This window comes from Miscanthus floridulus, chromosome 5, assembly GCF_019320115.1.
Source record: "Miscanthus floridulus cultivar M001 chromosome 5, ASM1932011v1, whole genome shotgun sequence".
Lineage (NCBI taxonomy): Eukaryota > Viridiplantae > Streptophyta > Magnoliopsida > Poales > Poaceae > Miscanthus > Miscanthus floridulus.
The window spans coordinates 109,749,456-109,761,476 of record NC_089584.1 but is presented as its reverse complement, the minus strand read 5'-3'; the positions used below and the strand labels follow the sequence as shown (position 1 = coordinate 109,761,476).

Here is a 12,021-nt window from a genome sequence, read left to right as displayed (position 1 = left end):
TTCAAAAAGTAAAGTTCGTGAAATTAATACAGTCACGGAGAGCATGGCGTCGCAGACTCACAAACTCTACTGTATAGACTTTTTTGTGATATGGCTAAGATAATATTTTATATCGATAGAAAGAATTCTCCGATATCCATTTTTTTCATGCGTCAATAAATCCATGAATAAGTTCTGTTGCATCTCCATATAATCCTATACACACAGGTTCGAGTATATATGTAAATATTAGTGCCTGTCACATGAATAATATTGCGTGTCTTAAAAAATCTCTCATAAAATTTTAAAACAAAGTATGTTATACTCATCGTATAAATATGTGTGGCTTTAGAACTATTCCACACAGACATATATTATAGAATAAGGTATCCACTTGAGTGTCTACTCCAAGATGTTGAATTAGGTGTTGTAATTCTTAATTTTGACACATTTTTTAGGTCAAGGCAATTAATGGTGACACTTTTCTTGGTGGTGCATAATTTTATGGTACACCTCTTGACTATCTGAGTAATGATAAGTTAGCACTACAAAGGCTTAGAAAAGCTACCGAGAAGGCCAAAGTTGAGTTTTCCTCCACTATGCATGCTAAAACCTATATCCCCGTTTATCATTGCCGATGCTTTTGATGCAAAGCAATTCAACATTACCATGATCAGATATAAGTTTGAGTCTTTTGTGAGCAATCTTATAGAGGGACTCTCATCCTTTATGTGATCTGCCTCAAGGATATTGGCAGGATGATGGACCCATGTTGGAATGTCGCACCAAAAAGTGTCTACGTTTTGTCCACGATTTATTTCCCATGAATACATGCGGGTACTATGATAACACTAACTACACCAAATGAAAGATTAGAGAGAATTTGCATTGCCTCCAGAAGGATTTATTTATTAAGTTCTTTGAACTCTGTAGTTTTGAAATATCTGTTTGAATGTCTTGTCTCGTATCCTAATTTAAAATTTTGTAATTTAATTAGAATATTTAGGTGATTGTATATATATAATATTCAATACAAGAATAATCTATGCATGATCTTGAAAGATTTCTGTAGTATAAAGACATCTTCGTTTTTCATGCATGCCCGAGCTAACGCTATGATAAAAACAAAAGGATAATATATCAATTAAAAAATAAAAATAAAACTCATGCTAAAAGTCAAAGAGATAAATTATGGATGTTTGAATTTTGTCATCTATTATCTACCGGCATGCCTGTAAAATAGACTGAATAAACAATTAAACATAGATAGAAAACTAAATTAATGAAAGGATCATTGCAAGACATCAATCATCTCATAGCTTCGGACAATATCGCAAAGCTACTAAAAACTATAACCATGTCCTCATCTCAAACATTGTTTAGATAAATGGATTACAATGAAAAAATGGATATCAGAGATTTCTTCTTATCAATATAAAATATTATCTTAGTCGCATCATGGAAATGTCTATAAAGTAGAGTTTGTGAGCCTACGATACCGCACACTCCGTGACTGTGTTAAATTCATAAACTTTGCTTTTTGGATTAAATGATACTTTAACGTTGGTATTTAATTTTTACAGTATTGTTATCTTATCGTGCGATCCGTGTGTTTTTAGTATAAATTATTAGTTATCCTATAGCAACGCACAGGCACGCTACCTAGTCATTGCTTAAAAGTGAAACCAACTTCTAATCGATTCTTGTCTCTGCCCCGCCAAAGTGAAACCACCACCGATGAGTAAGGGCTTGTTTGGCACAGCTCACAACAGTTTCATGAGCTATTTTATTTACCAAACACTTATTTTTAAAATAGCTTTATCTATAAAGTTGTTTTTCTTCCTCTTTCACAAAGACATGAGTTAGGATGAAGCTGAAAAAGTAGTTTATCTTAGCCCTCTCCCTCATTTCTCTCTCCCATTCATGCATGAAGTTGTTGGTGAAGCTGTTTTACCAAATAATTTTTCCAAAACAGCTTAGCTTCATCTAGAAAGTTGCTTATGAAGTTGTTTTCCAAAAAAACAGCTTTACTAGTAAAGTTGAGTTATGCCAAACAAGCCATAAGTCTCCACAATAATGTGCTCCCTCGTCTCCGCCGGAACCAGACGAACTCCATCACATACCGCTTCTGCCTCGACCAAAAGAGCCTGAGCCCTCGAGCTAGCTAGGGAGAATGGCTATATGAAAGAGTCATCCTAGAAGTAGATTGCAGCAGTTTGAAGTCCTTACTTGATGACCGCGACGAGATGAGGTCCTCAATTGGGGCATTTGTTTTTATATTACGGAGCTAGGCAGGGGTTTTGTTGATTTCAGAGTTGTGTGGGTGTGTATGGATGCTAACTCAGTGGTCCATATTTGTGCACACATGGTGTCAGCCACCGAACGTGCCCTTTTCTGGTTAGACTATATCTGAGAGTGGTTGATGGGATTAGCTGCCGCTAATTGTAATCCTGCTTTTCTCCCATAACTAAAAAAACAAAACTAAGACAACTGAATGGTGCGACAAAAGACGTCGGGTCATCGCTCTGCCTCCCCCGTGCGATCTCGCGGCGCCGGCAGGTGGGTCCGACCAAGCCTAGGATCCCGCAGCGCAGGGCCAAGCCTACGATTGCGTGTCAGGTGGGTCTACCCAAGCCTGCGACCGCGTGTCAGGGAAGGAAAGGGAACAAAATGGAAGAGAGGTTTCTGGACGCCGCACTGCTGACCACAAGAAAATTGCAGATTTAGGACTCCAAACAATGTGCTTCGCAAATATAGGACTCCAAACATCGTCTTCGTAAAAAACCCTTGAAATGTTGGCTTCTTGATTTCCATGACATTTGGTGTATTAAGACTCTTTTCTCATCTAAATACATGTATTTATTCCCCAAAGTGACCCTTTTATTCTTCTGGTCTTACGTATCATTGATCGTTTCATCTACTCGACGTTCCATCTGCCTTATCGTTCATTTTCCTGACGCCCTAACCCCAACGCCGCCGTTCCATCCCCAACCCGACGCCGTCGTTCCCTCCGTAACCCCCAACCCCAACACCGCCGTCCCCTCGACGCCCATGGATGGAACGTCGTCGCCCGACGAAGAGGATGGCCGCCTGCTCTCCATGGATGGCCAAGCAGCGCAGCCCTGCTGGCCTTGTCCCTAGCCATGGCGCCCTCAGTTCTGGCCGAGCTGGTATTGTCTAGCTTGGCCGCGACTGCCACATGGCTGGCCACGATGGCCATAGGGTTGGCCACGCCGACCTCTAGCATGTCTGTGATGGCCATAGGGCAGGCCACGCCAGCCTCTCGCCTAAACACGATGGCCTCAGCCCTGGCCACACCCAACCCCGACACCATGATTGATGAAGCCCCACCGAAGACCGCTGCGATTGCTCGTATCGACGGCATGTCCAATGCCCTAGCCCTAGCGAGAACATTCCTGCCCACTGCTCCCCCGCCGGCAGTAGAGTACAATCTTCCTATTGTTGATGTGCAAAGGTAATGGTGTTAATTATTTATGTTATTTTACCTGTAAAGTAGTAGGGTCATGGTATTAAAATTGATTTCACTTGTTTAGGTCCGAAGTAGATCATGTGCAAAGTGTTGATTGAGATAGCTTACAGATAGTGGAGACACATGACAATGAAGGTCGTATTGGACTTGTGAGTGAAAAAACTAATGTGTGAAATTCTAGGCTTGAGAGAAGAGGAGACACACGTTGATGAAGGCCAAATGAATGAACAGGATGTTGGTAATGAGTAGTGTGTTGATAATGAGCAGGGTGTTGATACTGAGGATGCCGCCATTCCTACAAGTGATGCTATACCAAGTGAGATGGTGATTTCATATGATAAAACAACCCCCAATGGATATTGGTACAATATACCCAACAATGGATGAGTTTAGGATGACAGTGCGACAATTTGCTATCAATAAGGAGTTTGATTTAGGAACTGAGAAGTCATGTACGACGAGAGGGCTTATTGCAGGTTCGGTGGTGATTGCCCTTGGAGAATAAATGGCACCAAACATAAAGGCCAAAGCACTGTAGAGGTCAATAAATTTATTTGTTTTCATTAATTCTACTTTTCCTGTAAATTAATATGAATCTCATTGATTTTGTGTTTTGCGGGTAACAGTTTTGGTCGATCACCATACATGTGCGTCTACCACGAGGACGATAACTAAAACTCCATCTTAGAAGTGGGTAGCTAGCAAGGTTGTGAGTATCCTTAGAGATGATCCAAATATCGGTGCTAAGGAATTGTAAAAGAAGTTGCAGACAGATCACAAGGTCACAGTTGCATATGACACTATATGGCGGGGTAAAGGAAGAGCTCTTGCCGAGGTTTATGGCAAATGAGAAGAGAGTTTTGAGCTGTTGTTTAGGTGGAAGGCCGAGGTAATGAAACGCAGCCTCGGGAGTGTTGTGGAGATTGAGGTACTTGAGGTGGATGATCAAGTATATTTTCACCATTTTTCTGTGCTCTTAAACCATGCATTGATGGTTTCTTAGAAGGTTGTAGGCCTCATTTGAGCATAGATGTTACAACACTTAATGGAAGGTGGAATGGCCACTTGGCCGCAGCTATAGCAGTTGATGGTCATAATTGGATGTATCCAGTCGCCTATGGCTTCATAGCTTCTGAAATAATAGGCAATTGGACTTGGTTCATGGAACAATTAAAGAAAGCAATAGATAATCCTCCACTCCTTGCTGTTTATTATGATGCTTGCAAGGGCTTAGAGAACGCAATGAAGAATGTTTTCCCAAATGCAGAGCAAAGAGAATGCTTTTATCATCTTGTGAGAAATTTTCAGAAGAGGTTTAAAGGGTTTGACCAGATATATCCTGTGGCAAGGGCTTACAAAGAAGACATATTCTATGACAATATAGCAAAAATAGTAATTGAATCACAAGAAGCAATGAAATGGTTGTAGACCAATCATAAGCTATTACGGTATATGTGTGCTTTCAATCCAGAAATTAAATGTGACTACATCACTAGTAATACTGCTTATGGTAGAGAGATCGAACCAATGACAGACAAAACACAATGGCCACAAGTTGAGCTATCATTTTTAGTTGGTGCACCTCTTGCTAAATTACGGGTAGGAAGACGAAGGAAACTAAGAAGGAAGAGATGGGTGGAAGGTGGCCACAAGAAGAAAGGTTCCAAAGATGATAAATTTACCAACGAGGGTGAAGGTACCAACAATGGATGTGACAATGCTACTGCTCCAACCAATGCAAAGAGAAAGAAGATGATTAGAGGACCTATGACTTGCAAAAGATGCGGTGAAAAAGGTCACAGGCAAGCTAGTGCCAAGTGCCCACTCAATGCGACAGAAAAAAGAGGTAAGTAATGATTTTCTTTATCAAAGAACTTGAATGAAAATGTCATAATTAATTTATTTATTATTCTTATAGGAAGTGTAGGCAACCTAGTAAGAATGTTACAAAAGCTACACCAGCAGAACTTAGCGCCCCACATAGACCAATTAGAGAAGAAATACTACGGGATAATCCAGAAATGATCACTAGAAGGTAAGGAATATACTAACACATTTACCATATAATACTGATTCTTTTCGTGCATCTAATTGTCGTACTGTATTTATGTGCAGCAAGCTTGCGTTCTTGTTAGGAGAGGGCACCTCTTCACAAACCGACACCACTAGTCCTGTGAGGATGCATGCTGCGGCTGCACTAAAAAAGTTGACTCCAAAGAGAAAGCTACATATTGGATGAATTTTTTTAGCTGTGATGAGATGTAAACTCATGGTTTATTTTATATGACTCGGATCGTTTGAAACAAAATTATGGTTTTATGAGATGAAAGACTTTATTTGTGAAGAGATATAAACTCATGCTTTAATTGATATGCGATGGAACTCGATTAGAACAAATTTATGGTTTGCTGAGATGAACTAGTTTATACTAAAATCGTGGATTTGTTATTGCATATGGGTCATTTTGGTTAATTTTTATTATATATGAACCTGTGCATATGGTGACTGAGTCGGAACTGAAACCTACGACTGCATTTCATGTTCAGAACTCGATCATCAATGGTGTCCAATGACATTGTTTCCAGTGCATCCCGATGGAGTGAAACTTGTGAAACATATATCAAAGCATTTTGAATCTGCTGTATATTCGTGAGGAACGCTAATCCAGGCAAGCCAGCCAAGGCGGCGGCCTAGCCTGCCCTTGGCGGCGGCAGGCGGCAGGCGGCAGGCGGCAGGCGGCCAGCCCAGGCACAACAGGCTTCCAAATCACCGTCTAAATGACTGAATGGTAAAAGGGTCACTTTGAAGGAATAAATATATGTATTTAGATGAGAAAAGAGTCTTAATACATCAATGTCAGGAAAATAAGAAGCCGACGTTTCGACAGTTATTTTTAGAGAAAATTGGTTTCATAGCACCGAAAGAATGCGAGAATCGGAAAATACCACCGAAAGTTCGTCGTGCCGTAAAATACCATCGAAAGTGAGCATTCCGTCCGCAATCTAGCACTCTGTTACTTTCGCTGTTAACGCCGTTGGTTGCATCCGTCCGAGGACTCAGCTTCAGTGCTTCACTCAAAATTCAAAAACGATCAGGAGCCATGGAAACACATGTCCAGGCCTATGTCCGTGTCGTTCGTCGCCGGCAGAGGGATGGCCAACACCAGCCCACGCCGCACGGCCTCGTAGGCGTCCTGCTGCAGCCACGTGATGGACGTGCCTGAGTCGATGATGACCCCGCCCGTGGATCTAGATTCAGTGACTTTGCTTGAGCAAGTCACGTTCATCTCCTCCGTCCATTTTACATCTCATGGCGCTAAGTGATTCCAACGAGAAAACACAGTGCAGAGAGCCCAGACTTGGCATTTTCCGTCTAGGCCGGTGATGCTCGCCGACGCGCACTCTCCCTCGCGCACCGCGCAGCCCCAACTCGTCGACGCAGGAAGCGGCGTCTCCTTCTTAGACGCCTACCTGTGCGCTCTCGTCGGGCTCTATGTCCCTCGACGGCTCGACGCCGTCCCGCCCGTGCGACGTCGCAGGTCGCCAAGCTGCTGCACGCCATTGTCTGCAAGCCCCAAGCTACACCGACCGCGCGCGCGGCGGGGGGCGACGCGCGGCTGCCTGGGCCATGGCGGCTCTCGCGCGTGGCCATGGCGGGGCATCCCGCGCGGCACGCGGCTCTCCGGCTCGACCATGGCTGGCCTCCCGCTCGGTGGGGCGCGCCAGTGGTGGGCGCGGCGAGCGGCGGCAGGGAAGACCGGAGGACGCAGGACGGGGAAGCCGTTGCGGACAGTGGACGCAGTCACATAGACTGGCTGATGGAGGGGTCCCTGATGGAGAGCAGACCCGCCTCAAGATCTGCCGGGACATGCACCTCAGCACGCCCCCCGGTGGCAGTCCGCGTCCCTCTGCATGGCGCGCGGCCTGCCTTGCTCTCCATCAGCAACAGCCCGGCGTCTTGGTTGCTGAAGGCTGCTCGTCTTCTTCTCTGGCAACAACCCGACGTCCCTGCTAAAGTGGTCGTCCTCTTCTTCTCCACGGTGTCCTGGCCCTCCTCCTTTCTCCGGCACCGACTTGACTTGCAGGAGCAAAGTCACCGAATCTGCGTCCCCCGCCCGTGCCGTTGTCGTTGATAGCGAACACCAGCGGGTCGATGGGTAGGCGCTTGGTCCCTAGGCTGGGCAGCGCCGGGTTGATGACGAACGGCGTGGACTGCACCGGCGACCCAGAGCTGGTGTTGGTGCTGTTGAGGTTCGCGAACACGCCGAAGTAGAGCGTGCTCGGCGTCGGCGAGAGGTACGACGTGAGGCAGTAGGAGAACTTGGACGGCTGGCTCACCAGCGACAGCGGCCCACGGCCGAAGCCGACCATGCCGGAGCTGTTGGCGAGGTCGCCCGCGTTGAGACTGCCACACCCGAAGGAGACGTTAGCTACCCTGACCTTGGTCGAGCTGGCCGCGCCGAACGTGAACGTCTCGTTGGCCAGGACGCCGACAGTGGACACGGTGTCGCCGTAGTAATACTGGTACACGCACATCTTCTTGAAGCAGGAGGGGCTGGAGAGCGCGGCTCACCGCGACGACCGGCACGGGAGGGCTCGGTACGTGGCAGACTTCTTCGCGTCGAAGTAGGGCGTGGGCTGGTCGGCGCAGAGCAGGCAGGGCGCGCACTGCGTCCAGATGAGGTCGCTCCCGGTGTCCATGATGGCCGTGTAGTATAGCGGCGGCGTGCCGATGGCCAGGTCCACCATGTACTCGCCGCTGCTGGCCGTCACGAGGACGCGCGCCACCGTGATCGGGTCCACCACGGGTGGCGCCGACACGGCGGCGGACTGCAGCGCGGCCACCCGGGCCTTGCTCCGGGCAATGGCGCGGCTGAGGAGCTCAAGCTTGGTGTAGGACGTGCCCGCGTCGACGTGGGTCAACTTGAGCTGGAATCCGACGTTGTCGTTGCAATGAGCTCCGAGCTGCCTGGGACGAGGCTGAGACAGACGCCGTTAGCTCCGAAGGTGACGGAACGTGATGGAATGCTACTTTCAGTTAACGTTTGCATCTTTGAATGATATTTTATGTGACAGAGCTCTTTTGATGGTATTTTCCGATTCTTGTGATGTTTCAATGTTATAGAACCCATTTTCCCTTATTTTTACGAATGGAGTCATGTATTTGCGAAGCCGGAGTCCTAAATCTGCAATTTTCTCTCTGGCCGCAGGTGAAGCCTGCGAATCCGCCACCGCCGCGACGCACCGGCGCTGTTTCCACCACCAGCACACGACCGCGCGCCCTCTCGCTCCACCTCCTCGCTCTGCCCTTGCCCGTCTCCGACGCCGCCGTGCGCCGCGCACGTGCTGCAACCGCCGCGCCCACGAACGCCACGCCGCCACCACAGGGCTGGGCAGCCGCTGGAATCCACAACCGGTGCGACCGCCCCGCCCATCCCCGATCTACGCCGGCGTCGCCCATCCCCGACCCGGCCGAGCCGCCGCCACAGGGAGTCCACGACCGATGCCGCAGCCTCGCCCGTCCCTGATCTACGACGCAGAGAGTCCAGGTGATACTTGCTTCCCACAACACAGATAGTGCCCGTGCTGTAGTATCTCTATGCCTCCCATAGGCCACAACAGGAATGAATGTGCTTTTGAGTCTCATGCTTCTCTGAATCATCGTGTGCATATGTTCAAAACAAAGAGCACTTAGGAATAGATATTCGAGACTAATAAATAATGCCAATTTGTTTGGTTGTTGTCTGTTGTCAGATGAGGACTCCTAATATCCGAAGAAAACACTGAGCATCCCTGCAGCCCACCTATTTAAAGTGCCTACTACAACTTAAACTATAGTGGTATTATCACCGTTTAGAAATGCTTAGATTTTTTTTTAAAAAAGGAAAGAATAGCTTTGCATTATGGAAGTTTGCTTCATCACATTTCCGGTCGAGATGAATAACTAGGCCATGATATTTGCTTCACATGTTTCAGAAAGCAAAGCTTCACAAAGTAAGGACTGTCTTTCTCTGGCCAGAAAGATAAATTATGTATGCCATGGACACATGTATTATCGTAGTAGGCCAGTGGCATTAATCGTCAGTTAAACACAATGAAAGGGAATAAAAGCCTTTAAGAATAGCAATTGCAGCATAGTGCTTGTTCAACTGCTTCGTTAACCTTGATGACCTCAATTCCTTATCCATGCTCTCCATATGCATGGCATAATGTGGAAAATCAGTATATGACACACTAGCTGATATTAAAATTTTAGGTTGTCAACCACTCACACTAAGTGCATTAGCTTTGTAGGACGCTATGTAAGTAAAAAAAAGAGTTAAACAGTTTCTATGGCATATTGATCTGCTGTAAAATAACTTGAGATTTAGAGTCAGCTAGATGGACGGGTTGTGTAGTATTTTAAGTTTTTAGGCATGAGAATGACTTAGGACTTCTTTCGATTAAAGGAATAGAATTACCAAAAGAGGAGGGTGTCCACAATGGCTGGTAAAAACCTGAAAAACATTTGATTCAGGATCTAACATCATTGTTGACCTTAGAAGTTCGATGTATCAGTCACATTGTTATGGTGTAGGCAACTAGCCACAAACTGAAGAGGCATATTTTGGTTGTCACCAGCTATCTGAGACTGCTGCTGAGGCATATTTTCTCTAGTCTTGGTTCTTACTATTAGTGCTATTTATGATATATTTTACCTATCTGATGATGTGTTTCCAAGATCTGGTTTCTGGTGAAGTGTTATATTATAGATATGGAATTCATCAGATTCAAGGAGGGAGAGGACGATTGCACTGAAGTTCTGAATCTAGATGATCGCTATATTAAAGCATAGTCACGCTGAATTACTGCATGAAAAGAACTTGGGAAGGTTAAGGAGGCAATGAATGGTATTCCATGCTTTAATCCTTCTGTCTTTGTCTTTTCTATAATCAATTTTTTTCACTTTCTGAATATTGACATGTATTGTACACAAATTATGTATATAGATGCTGAATTTGCCATCAGTCTTGATCCAAATAATCAAGTGCTAAGGAAGCAGCATTCTACCGCCAATGACAAGATAAGATTTATAGTATTCCAGAAGAAGAAGCACATAAGGCTCTTCCCAAACAACCCAAATGATTGCCAATGGACGAACAAGAGTGGAAATATTCTACCGGATTAGGAATGCAGACGTATATGCTGCTGTTTTTAGTGCGCTTTTTGACAATGATTTTGCTCAAATATTTCTGGAATTTGCAGGCACTGTAGACTGTAGTTGATAGGAATATCTGCCACACAACAGAATTTGATTTCTTCCTGACATATTTTGTAATTACATCTGAAGACTAGCTGCTTGAAGGGCAGGCCTGGTGCAGTGGTGAGAGTTGTCTCACTGAGTCATTAGGTCGTGGGTTCGAATCAGCCTCTCCGCAAATTTTGCGGGGGAAGGCTTGCCTCGGTTTTTCCCTTCCCCAGACCCTACTCATGTGGGAGCCTTCGGCACTGAGTCTGCCCCCTTTATTTGAAGACTAGCTGGTTGAGAAATTGCATGGAACAAGCCATCCTACACATTATGACGTGCTGCGAGCCTGCGAGATGACAAGTTCATTGCAGATGCTCTGCAGTCTCTCACATATATCTTATGCTACTTGTAAGCATGCCCTTTCCTGCCATCTTGTTTTTTGCTCAACTCATTTGTTTGACGGGTCTGTATTTTCTTTTCTTTCAGGTATTCAAGCTGCTCTCGCTGTGTGTCAATCGGTATGTCCTCTTGTGTCATCGAGAACTTTAGTTATGTATTTTCCAGTGCAAAACATTGCTATGGATTTTTTTGTATTTCATAAAACTGCAGAGTTCTGTTTAATATCCACAACATACTTACTGATACTAATTCTTAAACTAGAAGAATAGTGAGCAATATCTTCTCAAGTACATGGAGCTGAAGATTCCCGTTACTTCAAAACTGCTCAGATCAAACTCTGGAGTTGACTCAATCTACCAATTTAGGTGGCGAGGACAAGCTCTCTCCAAAGGCAAACCTCCAAGGCTCAAGTTATCCCGGTAAGAAGGGCAAAAGGTTGGAAGGGAAGAACATGGTTTAGTCAAATGGCATAGCTTAGTCGGAATCATTATCTATCACAAGTATTGTGATTTCATGTACTTCTTCACGAGGAACCTTGTTGCTTGATCTTATTATGTAAGAATGGATGACAAGCGTCACAATTATATTTTCCTGTCTTAAAAAAATTTGTACCACAAAGATCGTCACGGTAGGCTTCCATGGTTGTACCGTCACTTGCAATAATAATACTTATGATTTAACTATTTCTATATATTGTTAATGGTGAATCTTGCCATAGACACTCAAGTGGATACTTTATTCTACAGTATATACCTGCGTGGAATAATCCTAAAGCCACACATATTTTTACGGAGACTATAACATACTTTGTTTTAAAGTTTTGTGAGTATTCAAACCTGTGTATAGGATGGTACGGAGATACAGCAGAACTTATTCGTGGATTTATTTGCGCACGAAAGAAATGAATATTGGAGATTTCTTCCTGC

The 12,021-nt window shown here is 45.0% G+C and overlaps 1 long non-coding RNA gene and 1 pseudogene across 2 annotated transcripts; one reads left to right on the top strand and one right to left on the bottom strand.

Annotated features, from left to right (window-relative positions):
- Positions 1 to 6,560: 6,560 nt before the first annotated feature.
- On the bottom strand, positions 6,561 to 8,600 carry LOC136455107 (aspartic proteinase nepenthesin-1-like; annotated as a pseudogene).
- A 36-nt stretch (positions 8,601 to 8,636) lies between these two features.
- LOC136452995 (uncharacterized) lies at positions 8,637 to 11,770 on the top strand. Of its 2 annotated transcripts, none has more exons than XR_010758928.1 (4): positions 8,637 to 10,358; positions 10,458 to 11,104; positions 11,183 to 11,214; positions 11,360 to 11,770. It is a non-coding gene; the product is annotated as an uncharacterized lncRNA (long non-coding RNA). The 2 variants fall into 2 exon arrangements; XR_010758929.1 differs by having other exon boundaries at positions 11,357 to 11,770.
- Positions 11,771 to 12,021: the final 251 nt, after the last annotated feature.